Source organism: Triticum aestivum, chromosome 4D (assembly GCF_018294505.1).
Source record: "Triticum aestivum cultivar Chinese Spring chromosome 4D, IWGSC CS RefSeq v2.1, whole genome shotgun sequence".
NCBI classification, from domain to species: Eukaryota; Viridiplantae; Streptophyta; class Magnoliopsida; order Poales; family Poaceae; genus Triticum; species Triticum aestivum.
In genome coordinates this window covers 413081289-413099192 of record NC_057805.1, presented here as the reverse complement: position 1 = coordinate 413099192, position 17904 = coordinate 413081289, and positions in this window count along the sequence as shown.

Genomic DNA, 17904 nt, shown 5'->3' with positions numbered 1-17904 from the left:
AACCAGGCATCTCAATGTTTTGCCGGCAATCAACGGTGCCCCGGTGTTTGAAATTCATTCCCATTTCTTTCATGGGACAAAAGCATGCACCCAAGGACACAGATTTGATTTTTCAACCAATTTATATGCACTAGAGCATGTGCATGTAGTTCAAATTTGAATTATGCACATAAAATGCATTGAAAACTCAGTTAATGCATAAAAATGTCCAAACGAACCCCAAAAAATCCCACAACACTCATGTTTGTTCTATGTTAACACGAGAAAATAATTTGAAAGCAATAAGAGGCAATGAATATTGTTTCATCCACAAAGGTGGGACGTTCCCTACCAAAAACCATCATGCTTGTTGTGAGAAGCTCCGGTTTGTGAGAAGCATATACCCAAACCTGCCCCAAATGGGACAAAATTTGTACCGCGGCATGTTGATGCCGCTCCATGATAGCATGCAAAGTTTCTTGAATTTCAGACAGGTTTGGGATTTACTAGAATTTAAAAACCAGGCATCTCAATGTTTTGCCGGCAATCAACGGTGCCCCGGTGTTTGAAATTCATTCCCATTTCTTGCATGGGACCAAAGCATGCACCCAAGCACACAGATTTGATTTTTCAACCAATTTATATGCACTGGAGCATAAGCATGTAGTTCGAATTTGAATTATGCACATAAAATGCATTGAAAACTCAGTTAATGCATAAAAATGTCCAAACGAACCCCGAAAAATCACAAAAAATCATAGAGCACTCCTGTTGTTCTATGTTGACACGAGAAAAAAATTGAAAGCAATAAGAGGCAATGGATATCGTTTCGTCCACGAAGGTGGGACGTTCCCTACCATAAACCATCATGCTTGTTGTGAGAAGCTCCAGTTTGTGAGAAGCATATACCCAAACCTGCCCCAAATGGGACAAAATTTGTTCCACGGCATGTTGATGCCGGTCCATGATAGCATGCCAAGTTTCTTGAATTTCAGACGAGTTTTGGATCTACTAGAATTTAAAAACCAGGCATCTCAATGTTTTGCTGGCAATCAACGGTTCCCCGGTGTTTGAAATTCATTCCCATTTCTTGCGTGGGACCTAAGCTTGCACCCAAGGACACAGATTTGATTTTTCAACCAATTTATATGCACTGGAGCATGTGCATGTAGTTCAAATTTGAATTATGCACATAAAATGCATTGAAAACTCAGTTAATGCATAAAAATGTCCAAACGAACCCTGAGAAATCACAAAAAATCACACAACACTCCTGTTGTTCTAGGTTGACACGAGAAAATAATTTGAAAGCAATAAGAGGCAATGGATATTGTTTCGTCCACAAAGGTGGGATGTTCCCTACCGAAAACCATCATGCTTGTTGTGAGAAGTGCCGGTTTGTGAGAAGCATATACCCAAACCTGCCCCAAATGGGACAAAATTTGTACCACGGCATGTTGATGCCACCCCATGATAGCATGCCAAGTTTGATGAATTTCAGACGAGTTTTGGATTTACTAGAATTTAAAAACCAGGCATCTCAATGTTTTGCCGGCAATCAATGGTGCCTCGGTGTTTGAAATTCATTCTCGTTTATTGCATGGGACCAAAGCATGCACCCAAGGAAACAAATTTTATTTTTCAACCAATCCATATACACTAGTGCATGCGCATGTAGTTCAAATTTGAATTATGCACATAAAATGCATTGAAAACTCAGTTAATGCATAAAAATGTCCAAACGAACCCCGAAAAATCACAAAAAATAAAACAACACTCCTATTGTTCTATGTTGACACGAGAAAATAATTTGAAAGCAATAAGAGGCAATGGATATTGTTTCGTCCACAAAGGTGGAACGTTCCCTACCGAAAACCATCATGCTTGTTGTGAGAAGCTCCGGTTTGTGAGAAGCACATACCCAAACATGCCCAAATGGGACAAAATTTGTACCACGACATGTTGATGCCGCTCCATGATAGCATGCCAAGTTTCTTTAATTTCCGACAATTTTTGGATTTACTAGAATTTAAAAACCATGCATCTCAATGTTTTGCCGGCAATCAACGGTGCCCCGGTGTTTGAAATTCATTCCCATTTCTTGCATGGGACCAAAGCATGCACCCAAGGACACAAATTTGATTTTTCAACCAATTTATATGCACTGGAGCATGTGCATGTAGTTCAAATTTGAATTATGCACATAAAATGCATTGAGTACTCAGTTAATGCATAAAAATGTCCAAATGAACCCCGAAAAATCACAAAAAATCACACAACACTCCTTTTGTTCTATGTTGACACGAGAAAATAATTTGAAAGCAATAAGAGGCAATGTATATTGTTTCGTCCACAAAGGTGGAACGTTCCCTACCGAAAACCATCATGCTTGTTGTGAGAAGCTCCGGTTTGTGAGAAGCATATACCCAAACCTGCCCCAAATGGGACAAAATTTGTACCGCGGCATGTTGATGCCGCTCCATGATAGCATGCAAAGTTTCTTGAATTTTAGACGGGTTTGGGATTTACTAGAATATACAAACCAGGCATCTCAATGTTTTGCCGGCAATCAACGGTGCCCCGGTGTTTGAAATTCATTCCCATTTCTTGCATGGGACCAAAGCATGCACCCAAGCACACAGATTTGATTTTTCAACCAATTTATATGCACTGGAGCATAAGCATGTAGTTCGAATTTGAATTATGCACATAAAATGCATTGAAAACTCAGTTAATGCATAAAAATGTCCAAACGAACCCCGAAAAATCACAAAAAATCACAGAACACTCCTGTTGTTCTATGTTGACACGAGAAAAAAATTGAAAGCAATAAGAGGCAATGGATATCGTTTCGTCCACAAAGGTGGGACGTTCCCTACCGAAAGCCATCATGCTTGTTGTGAGAAGCTCCAGTTTGTGAGAAGCATATACCCAAACCTGCCCCAAATGGGACAAAATTTGTTCCACGGCAGTTTGATGCCGCTCCATGATAGCATGCCAAGTTTCATGAATTTCAGTCGAGTTTTGGATTTACTAGAATTTAAAAACAAGGCATCTCAATGTTTTGCCGGCAATCAACGGTGCCCTGGTGTTTGAAATTCATTCCCGTTTCTTGCATGGGACCTAAGCATGCACCCAAGGACACAGATTTGATTTTTCAACCAATTTATGTGCACTAGAGCATGTGCATGTAGTTCAAATTTCAATTGTTCACCTGAAATGGGTTGAAAAACAATTTAATGTATAAAATGTTCAAACGAACCAGGAATAACTCCAATTCTTTTACGACACACATATAGTTTCATGTTCACTCCAGATAAAAGGTCTAGCAATTCAAACACCGTCCATTGCCGCTGTGACCCCATTATGTAATTCAAATCAAGATGAAAAATCAGGTAGATCTCACACAGTTTATTATCAGCAACCGTGTGAGATGTAGTACAAAATATCATGGAGCACCGTTGGTGTATAGTCCGCCTTTAGCTTATGCAAGAAGGTGTGTCGGCTACAGTCCACAGCCGGCGTGTCAAGCACACTAGCTCGCTCCCCAAATATCATTTCAATGTTGAATCATCGCCGGTGAAAGATGGGCACGTGGACCAGCGTCGTGAGGGCAACTTCGGTGGCCCACTCCGGCGAGAGCGCGGCCGCAGCCGCCATGCGCGTGCTAACAAGGTGCATGAGTGTGGCCGCAATTTGCGACCGGGCGCCAAAGGCAGCCCAAACGGTCGTTGTTGCTTCTCAGATGGCGGCAGCAACATCTGCCTCGTGGATAGCAACTGGCGAGAGCGGCACAGCAGCTGTCCGTTTCGTAGCGGCGGCCTTAGCCCTGATGGAGACCGCCCACGACCATGTCGAGGCCGCCCACGCACAGCTCCTAGTGGTCAACACACAAATTGAACGAAGCTTCTCCGACAACGGTCGGCAACCCACGGCCGAAGAGCTGGCAATCGCCGAGAGCATTCGAGCAGCCGTCCGTTCCTCCACCGCATACCTTGCGACAACGGATCCCATCCAAGCCCAGATCGCGTCCGCCCACGCCCAGCTCGTGGCGTCCTTTTCCATAGAGATGGCGGACGCGGATGGCGAGATGCTTGCCGAGTATGGTGCGATGGATGCCATGGAGCCCCTTCCCTAGGAGACCGTCGGGCGCGAGCTGGACATGGAAGCGGCGGCGGAGATCAACGAGCACCAGCCATAGTAGTACTCTATGTTTTGTTTAATTAAGAGCGTCATTCTTTAATTTGTTAGAGTAATGTTTAGGTCAGCTACCTCTGTTTAATTGCTGAACTTGCTCGATTAAGAAGTGTGGGTGTGCTGTAGTCTCCTTTGTGTACCCAAATTATGCAATGACGTGGATGACCACTGTAACCATGGAAATTCAAACCAAAACTTTTGACGTTCAAACTCATCACACGGGTTAAGCTATCTGAATCGTTTGTGATGTCCACATATCGTACACAGTTCTGAATAAGGGACCGTGTCTGATGACACTTTGCGCGCCAGTTTTTTGGCTGAAGTGATTCCAAATTTTCGGCTTCCGCGGAAATATCTACCTCCCCGCCACCTCCCCCTTACCAAAAGCCACATTTCCCCTCTTTCCGCCTTCCTTTCCAAGTTGAAACCTTCACTCCTTGCTTGCAGCGCCGCCACCTCCTCGCCAGTGACCCTCCTTCACGCTGCTGGGCCTCCTCTATCCAGGCAGGTAATCCACACCCGACCCCCATCCTCCTCCTCCTTCCACATCCCACATGCCCCGACCACCGGCGCGAGCGCGACACCTTCCACCCAAATCACCGACCCCTCCACCAAATAAGCGCCGGCCTAAGCCATGGTGCACGCAGTATAGCCAGGACCTCAAGGAGCATTTGGCAGCGGAGAAGCAAATCGCGGCCGCACGCGTGGATAAGGTCGCGATGGCTACCATTCGTGCCGACCCCCAGATCTTGGAGGAGCACCTTGCCAATTGCTAGCTACGTCAGTTAAGCATGCTCGGTTTACCCATTGCATGTGCTGCTCCTGCCTTTCCTTCACAAAATCTAGTGAATTGTGCTATCTAATTTCACCATGCAATATTTTGCTCTAGTGTATATGTTCTATATGTCATGTAGTGTGGTGCTCACTTATTAACTATTTTGTTAATTAGTTGTCGTCTTCAGTTAATTGTTTGGTTCAATTCTGCAAATGTGATGTTCAATTCATTAGGCTGCAATTTTGTATTGTCTTCCATGTGAGAAATAAATTGAATTTATCTTTACAAAATTATGGGTGCATTCTGTTATTGTATACCAGGTGAGGAATAAATTGAATTTGGTTGTAGTAAATACATGAGAAACAAATACAATTGCTACAGTTGGCTGTAGTTAACTGTTTGGTTAACTCTCTGATCTTCTATTAGGAGTATGTTATATTGTGCAATGTGGTGCTCAGTTAATGTTTGGTTCATTTGTGGTGGTGTTTAGTTAACTGCTTGGTTCAATGTTATATCATGCAATGTGGTGCTCAATTAATGTTTGGTTCATATGTTGTGGTGTTTAGTCAACTGCTTGGTTCAATTCTGCAATGCGATGTCCAATTGTCGTGGGTAGAATTTTGTATTGTTGTGCATGTGAGGAATAAATCAAATTTGGCTGCACTTAATACATGAGAAACATATACAAGTTCTATATTTCCTAGTTCTTAATCATGCTTGGTTTGGGTAAATGGGTTTTCCGTGTGGCTTCAATTAATCTGATGAATCTGCAATGTGCTTATTTTTCATCAACATATTTTACTGATAGCATGCGAACCCTTACTTAACCTGATGACTAACTACCTTATATGTGTTGCAGGGAAACAATGGGAAGCACTGAGGTTTACAATCGAGGTTAGCACGTGCATGGTCCATTGTCTAATAGCACATTATTGTGCAATTGTAGGAACCATTCTAATATATTGGTTTTTAACAATTTGTTCTTGCACATGTAGGTCCTATTGTCAGAGGTTTTGACCCACTGTTCGACCCTTTTTGCATATGGGGAAATGAGTTGTCCATGAATATCAATCAAATCAAGAAACTCTTAAAGATTGTTAGGATAAAGAAATTAGCGACAAAAAACAACAAGATCTTTGTCTGCACAATGAAGAAGACATTAGTTCACTACAAGATGGTACTAACTATTATACCTTGCCTTTTTTTATTCCTTTGCCCTATTTCCAATATAGAGAAGATATTTATGCACATCCTTGTTTTCACGCCTTTCCAAAGCAGTTCACTGATGATTACCTCTCAAACCACCTCTATGGTCAGGAGGCGAGGAAGGTTTTCATACAACACCCACGGTTCAATATTGAAGTGTTCCTGAAGAGGTCGAAGGACGGACGGTCAATCATCCACAGGCACTGGCCTAAAGCTGCAAAGACCTTCAACATGAATGAAGGCTCAATATTCGCCTTCCGCTTCAGCAGTTTTCCAGATGAGATGCATCTGTCTATATATCATCTATGATGCTAATTTCAAAAGGTTCTACATGTTGCATGTGGAACTTGCTGCTGGTGCAGTTGTGTAATGGGGTAGCTGAGTGCTGAAGCTATATCATGTTGTACTCCGATGTATTTCAATTATGAAATTATGCTTCCTTAATATGGAAATGAAATATATTGTGTGCTTAATATGAATGTCAATTAGATTAATAAATGGATTATTAATAATAGGGCAATTAGCCTGCTAATGGCGAATTAGCCTGCTAATTGGGTTTTGATATTGCAAACGGTTGTTGAAAAAATACTGTGGGCGATGACCTCAGGCAACGCACACAGTTTCTAGGAATAAACCGTGTTGGATCAATGAATAATCACACACGACTTTCTCTTGAATACTGCGCTAGGCCACCTTGCGCAAACGTTTACCACATAAAAACTGTGTGTCATGGACAGCCTTTGGCACACGGTTTCTTCTATGGACCGTGTGTGCTACATTCAATGACGCAAACGATTCAACGGGAAAAATTATGCGTGACGTACCTGTGAACGGAAACATTTTACTTGGAGCGACTGTGTGGGATGTGCATACGAACGGAAACGTTTAGCGGGGACTGACTGTGTGGGATGTACTTGCGACGGGAAACAATTTCGCCATATAATTGTATTTAGCTCTACTGTATGTATTTACGTATCTGAGCGCTCGCCGGTCGCACACGACCTCATTTTGCAAAACGTGTGTGCGAGGAAGGCATATCCCCGACGGTTTCTGGGTCGTGTGGGAAGGACCCCCCCTATCGCCCACACTCACTTGGAGACGGTTCCAGATGCCGTCACGGAAAGGGTTTTTAAACCGTTTGTTTAGGACCGACGCGCACTAGTGACTCCAAGATAATATTATGGTTAATTATTCTCAATGGCACACCGAAAGATCTACTAGTAAAAAGGTTCATGCGATTGAAGAGATTAATGTTTTGAGTGGAAAGATGGATGAACTTATGAAATTGTTTGCTAATAAGAGTGTTTCTTCTGATCCTAATGATATTCCTTTGTCCACTTTGATTGAGAATAATAATGAATCTATGGATGTGAATTTTGTTGGTAGGACCAATTTTGGTAACAACGCGTATAGAGGAAACATTAATTCTAGGCCGTTCCCTAGTAATTCCTCTAATAATTATGGTAATTCCTACAACAACTCTTATGGAAATTTTAATAAGATGCCCTCTACTTTTGAGACTAGTGTTAAAGAATTTATGATTTCGCAAAATAATTTCAATGCTTTGCTTGAAGAAAAATTGCCTAAGATTGATGAGTTGGCTAGGAACGTGGATATAATTTCTCTTGATGTTGATTCTTTGAAACTTAGATCTATCCCACCTAAGCATGATATCAATGAGTCTCTCAAAGCCATGAGAATTTCCATTGATGAGTGTAAAGAAAGAACCACTAGGATGCGTGCTAAAAAAGATTGCTTTGTGAAAGCGTGCTCTTCCAGTTTTTATGATAATAATGATGAAGATCTAAAAGTGATTGATGTGTCTCCTATTAAATCTTTTTTTACAATATGAATCTTGATAATGATGGGAGTGGAGATGAATCAACTTTAGTTAAAAGGCGTCCGAATGATTCGGAGTTTTTAGATCTTGATGCAAAAATTGGTAAAAGTGGGATTGAAGAGGTCAAAACTTTAGATAGCAATGAACCCACTATTTTGGATTTAAAAGAATTTAATTATGACAATTGTTCTTTGATAGATTGTATTTCCTTGTTGCAATCCGTGTTAAATTCTCCTCATGCTTATAGTCAAAATAAACCTTTTACCAAACATATCGTTGATGCTTTAATGCAATCCTATGAAGAAAAACTTGAATTAGAAGCTTCTATTCCTAGAAAAATTTATGATGAGTGGGAACCTACTATTAAAATTAAGATTAAATATCATGAATGCTATGCTTTGTGTGATTTGGGTGCTAGTGTTTCCACGATTCCAAAAACTTTGTGTGATGTGTTAGGTTTCCGTAAATTTGATGATTGTTCTTTAAATTTGCACCTTGCGGATTCCACCATTAAGAAACCTATGGGAAGGATTAATGATGTTCTTATTTGTTGCAAATAGGAATTATGTGCCCGTAGATTTTATTGTTCTTGATATAGATTACAATCCTACATGTCCTATTATTCTTGGTAGACCTTTCCTTAGAACGATTGGTGCAATTATTGATATGAAAGAAGGAAATATTAGGTTCCAATTTCCATTAAGGAAGGGCATGGAACACTTTCCTAGGAAGAAAATTAAATTACCTTATGAATCTATTATGAGAGCCACTTATGGATTGCATACCAAGGATGACAATACCTAGATCTATTCTTGTTTTATGCCTAGCTAGGGGCGTTAAACGATAGCGCTTGTTGGGAGGCAACCCAATTTTATTTTTGTTCCATGCTTTTTGTTCCTGTTTAGTAATAAATAATTCATATAGCCTCTGTTTAGATGTGGTTTTATGTTTTAATTAGTGTTTGTGCCAAGTACAACCTTAGGGAAGACTTGGGTGAAGTCTTTAACAGAAACTTTAGCGCTCACGGGATTAGCTGCCATTTTTTACTGGAGAGTGATTTTTGGTAGATTATTTTTGAAGATGATTAATAGATAAATTCCTCACGTCCAACAATTTATTTCAGAATTTTTGGAGTTCCATAAGTATACGTTTGATACAGATTACTACAGACTGTTCTGTTTTTGACAGATTCTGTTTTTCGTGTGTTGTTTGCTTATTTTGATGAATCTATGGCTAGTATCAGGGGGTATGAACCATAGAGAAGTTGGAATACAGTAGGTTTAACACCAATATAAATAAATAATGAGTTCATTAAAGTACCTTAAAGTGGTGGTTTGTTTTATTTCGCTAACGGAGCTCATGAGATTTTCTGTTGAGTTTTGTGTTGTGAAGTTTTCAAGTTTTGGGTAAATATTTGATGGATTATGGAATAAGGAGTGGCAAGAGCCTAAGATTGGGGATGCCCAAGGAACCCCAAGTAAAATTCAAGGACAATCAAAAGCCTAAGATTGGGGATGCCCCGGAAGGCATCCCCTCTTTCGTCTTCGTCTATCGGTAACTTTACTCGATGCTATATTTTTATTCACCACATGATATGTGTTTAGCTTGGAGCGTATTGTATTATTTGAGTCTTTGCTTTTTATTTTAACACAATCATCCTTGCTGTACACACCTTTTGGGAGAGACACGCATGAATCGGAATTTATTAGAATACTCTATGTGCTTCACTTATATCTTTTGAGCTAGATAATTTTGCTCTAGTGCTTCACTTATACCTTTTTAGAGCACGGTGGTGGTTTATTTTGTAGAAATTATTGATCTCTCATGCTTCACTTATATTATTTTGAGAGTCCTTTAGAACAGCATGGTAATTTGCTTTGGCTATAAAATTAGTCCTAATATGATAGGCATCCAAGATGGGTATAATAAAAACTATCATATAAAGTGCATTGAATACTATGAGAAGTTTGATTCTTTATGATTGTTTTGAGACATGAAGATGGTGATATTAGAGTCATGCTAGTTGATTAGTTGTGAATTTGAGAAATACTTGTGTTAAAGTTTGTAATTCCCGTAGCATGCACGTATGGTGAACCGTTATGTGATGAAATCGGAGCATGATTATTTATTTATTGTCTTCCTTATGAGTGGCGGTCGGGGATGAGCGATGGTCTTTTCCTACCAATCTATCCCCCTAGGAGCATGCGCGTAGTACTTCGTTTCGATAACTAATAGATTTTTGCAATAAGTATGTGAGTTCTTTATGACTAATGTTGAGTCCATGGATTATACGCACTCTCACCTTTCCACCATTGCTAGCCTCTCTAATACCGCGCACCTTTCGCGGTATCATACACCCACCATATACCTTCCTCAAAACAGCCACCATACCTACCTATTATGGCATTTCCATAGCCATTCCGAGATATATTGCCATGCAACTTTCCACCGTTCCATTTATTATGACACGCTCCATTATTGTCATAGTGCTTAGCATGATAATGTAGTTGACATTGCATTTGTGGCAAGTCCACCGTTCATCATTCATACATGTCGCTCTTGAGTCATTGCATATCCCGGTACACCGCCGGAGGCATTCACATAGAGTCATATTTGTTCTAAGTATTGAGTTGTAAGTAAATAAAAGTGTGATGATCTTCATTATTAGAGCATTGTCCCATGTGAGGAAAGGATGATGGAGACTATGATTCCCCCATAAGTCGGGATGAGACTCCGGACAAAAAAAATAAAAAGAGGCCAAGGAAGCCTAAATAAAAAATAGGCCAAAGAAGCCCACCAAAAAATGAGAGAAAAAGAGAGAAGGGACAATGCTATTATCCTTTTACCACACTTGTGCTTCAAAGTAGCACCATGATCTTCATGATAGAGAGTCTCCTATATTGTCACTTTCATATACTAGTGGGAATTTTTCATTATAGAACTTGGCTTGTATATTCCAATGATGGGCTTCCTCAAAATGCCCTAGGTCTTCGTGAGCAAGCAAGTTGGATGCACACCCACTTAGTTTCTTTTGTTGAGCTTTCATACACTTATAGCTCTAGTGCATCCATTGCATGGTAATCCCTACTCACTCACATTAATATCTATTGATGGGCATCTCCACAGCCCATTGATACTCCTAGTTGATGTGAGACTATCTTCTTCTTTTTGTCTTCTCCACAACCACCATTCTATTCCACATATAGTGCTATGTCCATGGCTCACGCTCATGTATTGCGTGAAAGTTGAAAAAGTTTGAGAACATCAAAGTATGAAACAATTGCTTGGCTTGTCATTGGGGTTGTGCATGATTTAAATATTTTGTGTGGTGAAGATAGAGCATAGCCAGACTATATGATTTTGTAGGGATAACTTTCTTTGGCCATGTTATTTTGAGAAGAGATGATTGCTTTATTAGTATGCTTGAAGTATTATTATTTTATGTCAATATTAAACTTTTATTTTGAATCTTTCGGATCTGAACATTCATGCCACAATAAAGAAAATTACATTGATAATTATGTGAGGTAGCATTCCACATCAAAAAATCTGTTTTTATCATTTACCTACTCGAGAACGAGCAGGAATTAAGCTTGGGGATGCTTGATACGTCTCCAACGTATCTATAATTTTTTATTGTTCCATGCTATTATATTATCTGTTTTGGATGTTTAATGGGCTTTAATATACCTTTTTACATTATTTTTGGGACTAACTTATTAACCGAAGGCCCAGTGCAAATTAATGTTTTTTACCTATTTGAGTGTTTCATAGAAAAGGAATATCAAACGGAATCCAAATGGAATGAAACCTTCGCGAGGATCATTTTTGGAACAAACGCAATCCAGGAGACTTGGAGTGGACGTCAAGAAAGCAATGAGGCGGCCACGAGGCAAGGAGGCGCGCCCAGGGGGTAGGCGCGCCCCCCACCCTCGTGGGCCCCTCGTAGCTCCACCGACCTACTTCCTTCGCCTATATATACTCTTATACCCTGAAAACATCGAGGGGAGCCACAAAACACTTTTTCCACCGCCACAACCTTCTGTACCCATGAGATCCCATCTTGGGGCCTTTTCCGGCGCTCCGCCGGAGGGGGAATCGATCATGGAGGGCCTCTACATCAGCACCATGGCCTCTCCGATGATGTGTGAGTAGTTTACCACAGACCTTCGGGTCAATAGTTATTAGCTAGACGGCTTCTTCTCTCTCTTTGGATCTCAATACAAAGTTCTCCTCGATCCTCTTGGAGATATATTCAATGTAATTCTTTTTGTGGTGTGTTTGTCAAGATCCGATGAATTGTGGGTTTATGATCAAGATTATCTATGAACAATATTTGATTATTCTCTGAATTCTTATATGCATGATTTGATATCTTTGCAAGTCTCTTCGAATTATCGGTTTAGTTTGGCCTACTAGATTGATCTTTTTTCAATGGGAGAAGTGCTTAGCTTTGGGTTCAATCTTGCGGTGTCCTTTCCCAATGACAGCAGGGGCAGCAAGGCACGTATTGTATTGTTGCCATCGAGGCTAAAAAGATGGGGTTTATATCATATTGCTTGAGTTTATCCCTCTACATCATGTCATCTTGCCTAATGCGTTACTCTGTTCTTATGAACTTAATACTCTAGATGCATGCTGGATAGCGGTCGATGTGTGGAGTAATAGTAGTAGATGCAGAATCGTTTCAGTCTACATGTCGTGGACGTGATGCCTATATACATGATCATGCCTAGATATTCTCATAACTATGCGCTTTTCTACCAATTGCTCGATAGTAAGTTGTTCACCCAACGTAAAATATGATATCTTGGGAGAAGCCACTAGTGAAACCTATGGCCCCCGGGTCTATTTTCCATCATATTAATCTCCCGTCAACTAGCTATTTCTATCGCCATTTATTTTGCAATCTTTACTTTTCAATCTATACAACAAAAATACCAAAAATATTTATCTTATTATCTTTATCAGATCTCACTTTTGCAAGTGGCCGTGAAGGGATTGACAACCCCTTTATCGCGTTGGTTGCAAGGTTCTTTATTGTTTGTGCAGGTACTAGGGATTTGCGTGTAGTCTCCTACTGGATTGATACCTTGGCTCTCAAAAACTGAGGGAAATACTTACGCTACTTTGCTGCATCACCCTTTCCTCTTCAAGGGAAAACCAACGCATGCTCAAGAGGTAGCACGGTGCATTTAATGTGCCCTGTCAGCCTGCAGAGTTAGGTATGATAGCATTGTTTCCTATCCTATCAGTGCATAATGACTACTTTGCCACTGTGGTGACCCCTTAATCTATAAAAGGAGGCCCATGGCAACCGTAGAAAGGGTTAGAAGGTTGGATAACTCACACCCCCATACGTGCATAGCCACTACCGCCCCTACCGGGCAAGTGTACTACGCTCCACCACCATCAATCCACCAAAGCAGTAGTAGGGTTTTACGCCTCATGGCAGCCCAAACCTGGGTAAAATTTCCTACGTGATCTATGTCGTGCTGCCCCATGCTCATCTGCTCTTTGTGCAACACGACGCCCCCCCCCCCATTGAACCAGCAAGGGGCGCTCTGATCCCATAGGTGGCCGTGGTTTTCCCGCGACACCGTATCATTCTTGTAATTTTATGAGGGAGAGGCATGAGCTAACATACTTTCTCTACTTGGATCATATGCACTTATGATTGGAACTCTAGCAAGCATCCGCAACTACTCAAGATCATTAAGGTCATGAAACCCAACCATAGCATTAAGTATCAAGTCCTCTTTATCCCATACGCAATAACCCACCTACTCGGGTTTAAGCTTCTGTCACTCTCTTAACCCACCATAAGCGAATCATGAACATATTGCAACACCCTATAGCGGGGGCCCCTCCCGTTTGCGCGAGACGAAGGGCACAGTAGGACAACACCATAAATAAAATATACAATCATACCAACCAAGACCACGATTAACCCACAGGACAAAATGGATCTACTCAAACATCGTAGGATAACCATAGATCATTGGGAAATAATATATGGAGTTCAGAACCATGTTTAAGTAGAGATTACAGTGGGGAGAAGGGGTGTTACACTGCTGCATAGATGGGGAGAGAGTTGGTGATGACGGTAGCAAGGTTGTTGATGTAGATCGTCGTGACGACCCTAGCCCCGGCGGCGTTCCGCCGCCACCGGGAGAGAGCGGCAGAGAGCCCCCTCCTTCTTCTTCTTCCTTGGCCTCCCTCCTAGATGGGAGGAGAGTTCCCCCTCTGGTCCATGGCCTCCATGGAGGCGGAGGAGTGAGAGCCCCTCCGAGATTGGATCTCCCTCTCTGTTCTCTTCTGTTTCGCGTTCCCCGGATCTGGCCAAAAAACGTTTCTAATATTCCAGGAGATTTGTAACTCCGATTGCGCATAGATTTTAACACGGTTTTTTCGGATATAAGCTTCCTTCGCCCGAAGTAGAGCTCCAACTGACGTACGAGGTGAGCACAACCCACCACCACGCGCCTGGCACCTGGGGCGTGCCCTGGTGTCTTGTGGGCTGTGTGGGCCTCCATTTGCGTTGATTCCAAGTCCCAAAAATCACATATATTCCAAAATAATTCTCCATAAAAATTTATTGCATTTGGACTACGTTTGATATGGATTTTATGCGATACAAAAAACATGCAACAAACAGGAACTGACACTGGGCACTGGATCAATAGGTTAGTCCAATAAATCATATAAAAATGTTGCCAAAAGTATGTAAGACTTGTATAATATTGGCATGAAACAATCAAAAATTATACATACGACGGAGACGTATCATGCAGCAGTGTAACACCTCTTCTCCCCGCTGTAATATCTACGTAAACATGGTGCTCAACGCTATATATTATTTCCTAATGATGTATGGCTATCCTATGATGTTTGAGTAGATCCGTTTTGACCTATGGGTTGATTGATGATCATGATTGGTTTGAGTTCTATGTTTTATATCATTGTTGTCCTATGGTGCTCTCCGTGTCACGCAAGCGTGAGGGATCCCCGCTGTAGGGTGTTGCAATATGTTCATGGTTCGCTTATGGTGGGTGGCATGAGTGACAGAAGCACAGACCCGAGTAAGTGGTTTGTTGCATATGGGAGTAAAGAGAGGACATGATACTTTAATGTTATGGTTGGGTTTTACCTTAATGATCTTTAGTAGTTGTGTATGCTTGCTAGAGTTCCAACCATAAGTGCATATGATCCAAGTAGAGAAAGTATGTTAGCTTATTCCTCTCCCTCATATAAATTGCAATAATGATCACCGGTCTAGTTATCAATTGCCTGGGGACAAATAACTTTCTTGTGACAAAAAGCTCCATACTAAAACTAACTTAATTTTTTTCTTTATCTAAACAGCCCCTTGCTTTTATTTACGCGTTCTTTATTATCTTGCAAACCTATCCCTTTACACCTATAAAGTACTTATAGTTTCATACTTGTTCTAGGTAAAGAGAACTTTTAAGCGTGCGTAGAGTTGTATCGGTGGTTGATAGAACTTGAGCGAATATTTGTTCTACCCTTAGCTCCTCATTGGGTTTGACACTCTTACTTATCGAGAAAGGCTGCAATTAATCCCCTATACTTGTGGGTTATCAGGCTCCGGAACCGTTTTTGGGGAGAGCTCAGATTGACCAAGCCCCCCCCCCTCTTTGTACCCAGAGGGGTCGTACTCTCCTGATTTTTGGCGGTCGAGTTATTCACCTCAACCGTAGTGTCATCACCCCCGCCCCCCATGTTCGGCCCGGGAGGGGTCTTCCGAGACAACACCTCCCCGGTCTCCTCGACGACCAAAGGAGGCACGGTGTGCGACGCGGTCCCGCTCTCCACTAGCTCAGCTGGCGGAGAATCCCCCTCCGAGACTCGATCAGTGGGGAGCCCACGTGGTAGGCTGTGATACTAAAAGCAGGCATATGCTTAATGATGAACTTAGTGAACACTGATACGTCCATTTTGCATCATGTTTTTATGTTGATATTTATTGCATTATGGACTGTTATTTCACTTTATGATACAATTCTTATGCCTTTTCTCTCTTATTTTACAAGGTTTACATGAAGAGGGAGAATGCCGGCAGCTGGAATTCTGGACCAGAAAGGAGCACATCTGAGATATCTATTCTACACAACTCGAAATGTCTTGAAAATTTACGGAGAATTATTTTGGAATGTACAAAAAAATTGGGCGAAGAAACAATAGAAGGGGACCCACCAGGTGGCCACAAGCCTGGGGGCACGCCCTACCCCCCAGGGCGCGCCCCCTGAGCTTATGGGGCCCCTAGCCAGCCCCTGTTGTCCATTTTCTTCTATATGTAGGGTTTTGACCTAGAAAAAATCGGAAGGAATCTTTCGGGACGAAGCGCCGCCGTCTCGAGGCGGAACCTGGGCAGAAGCAATCTAGAGCTCCGGCACAGCGATTCTGCCGGGGAAACTTCCCTTCGGGAGGGGGGAATTGAAGCCATCGTCATCACCAACGATCCTCTAATCGTTGGAGGGTCAATCTTCAGCAACATCTTCACTAGCACCATCTTCTCTAAAACCCTATTTCATCTCTTGTATTCAATCTTTGCCTCAGAACCTCAGATTCATACCTGTGGGTTGCTAGTAGTGTTGATTACTCTTTGTAGTTGATGCTAGTTAGTTTATTTGGTGGAAGGTCATATGTTCAGATCCTTCATGATATTTATTACCCCTCTGATCTTGAACATGAGCATGCTTTGTGAGTAGTTACGTTTGTTCCTGAGGACATGGGAGAAGTCTTGTTGTAAGTAATCGTGTGAATTTGGTATTCGTTCGATATTATGATGAGATGTATGTTGTCTTTCTTCTCGTGGTGTTATGTGAATGTCGACTACAAGACACTTCACCATGATTTGGGCCTAGGGGGAGGCATTAGGATGTAATAAGTAGATGATGGGTTGCTTGAGTGACAGAAGCTTAAACCCTAGTTTATGTGTTGCTTTGTAAGGGGCTGATTTGGATCCACATGTTTCATGCTATGGTTAGATTTATCTTAATTCTTCTTTTGTAGTTGTGGATGCTTGTGAGAGGGGTTAATCCTAAGTGGGAGGCTTGTCCAAGTACGGACAGCACCCAAGAACCGGTCCACCCACATATCAAATTATCAAAGTAACGAACGCGAATCATATGAGCATGATGGAAACTAGCTTGACGATAATTATTCCCATGTGTCCTCGGGAGCGCTTTGCTTTCTATAAGAGTTCGTCCAGGCTTATCCTTTGCTATCAAAAGGATTGGGCACCTTTGCTACACTTGTTACTTGTTACCCATTATGAATTATCTTACTACCAAACTATATGTTATCGATAATTTCAGTGCTTGCAGAAAATACCTTGTTGAAAACCGCTTGTCATTTCCCTTTGCTCCTTGTTGGGTTCGACACTCTTACTTATCGAAAGGACTACGATTGATCCCCTATACTTGTGGGTCATCAAGACTCTTTTCTGGCACCGTTGTCGAGGAGTGAAGCGCCTTTGGTGAGTGGAATTTGGTAAGGAAACGTTTATATTACGTGCTGAAATTTATTGTCACTTGTCACTATGGAAAATAATCCTTTGAGGGGCTTGTTCGGGGTATATTCACCCCGACCGGAAGAACAAAGAGTTTCTCCTCAACCAACTGCACCTACTGAAAATATTTATTATGAAATTCCTTCAAGTATGATAGAGAAACTACTAGCTAATCCTTATGTAGGAGATGGAATATTACATCTTGATATGCATCTAATCTATGTGGATGTAGTTTGTGGGTTATTTAAGCTTGCAGGTTTGCCCGGAGATGAAGTCAAGAAGAAGGTCTTACCCTTTATCTTTGAAGGGAAAGGCATTGACAAGGTATAGGCCATGTGATGATATTGGGGACTGGAGCATGTGCATGTAGTT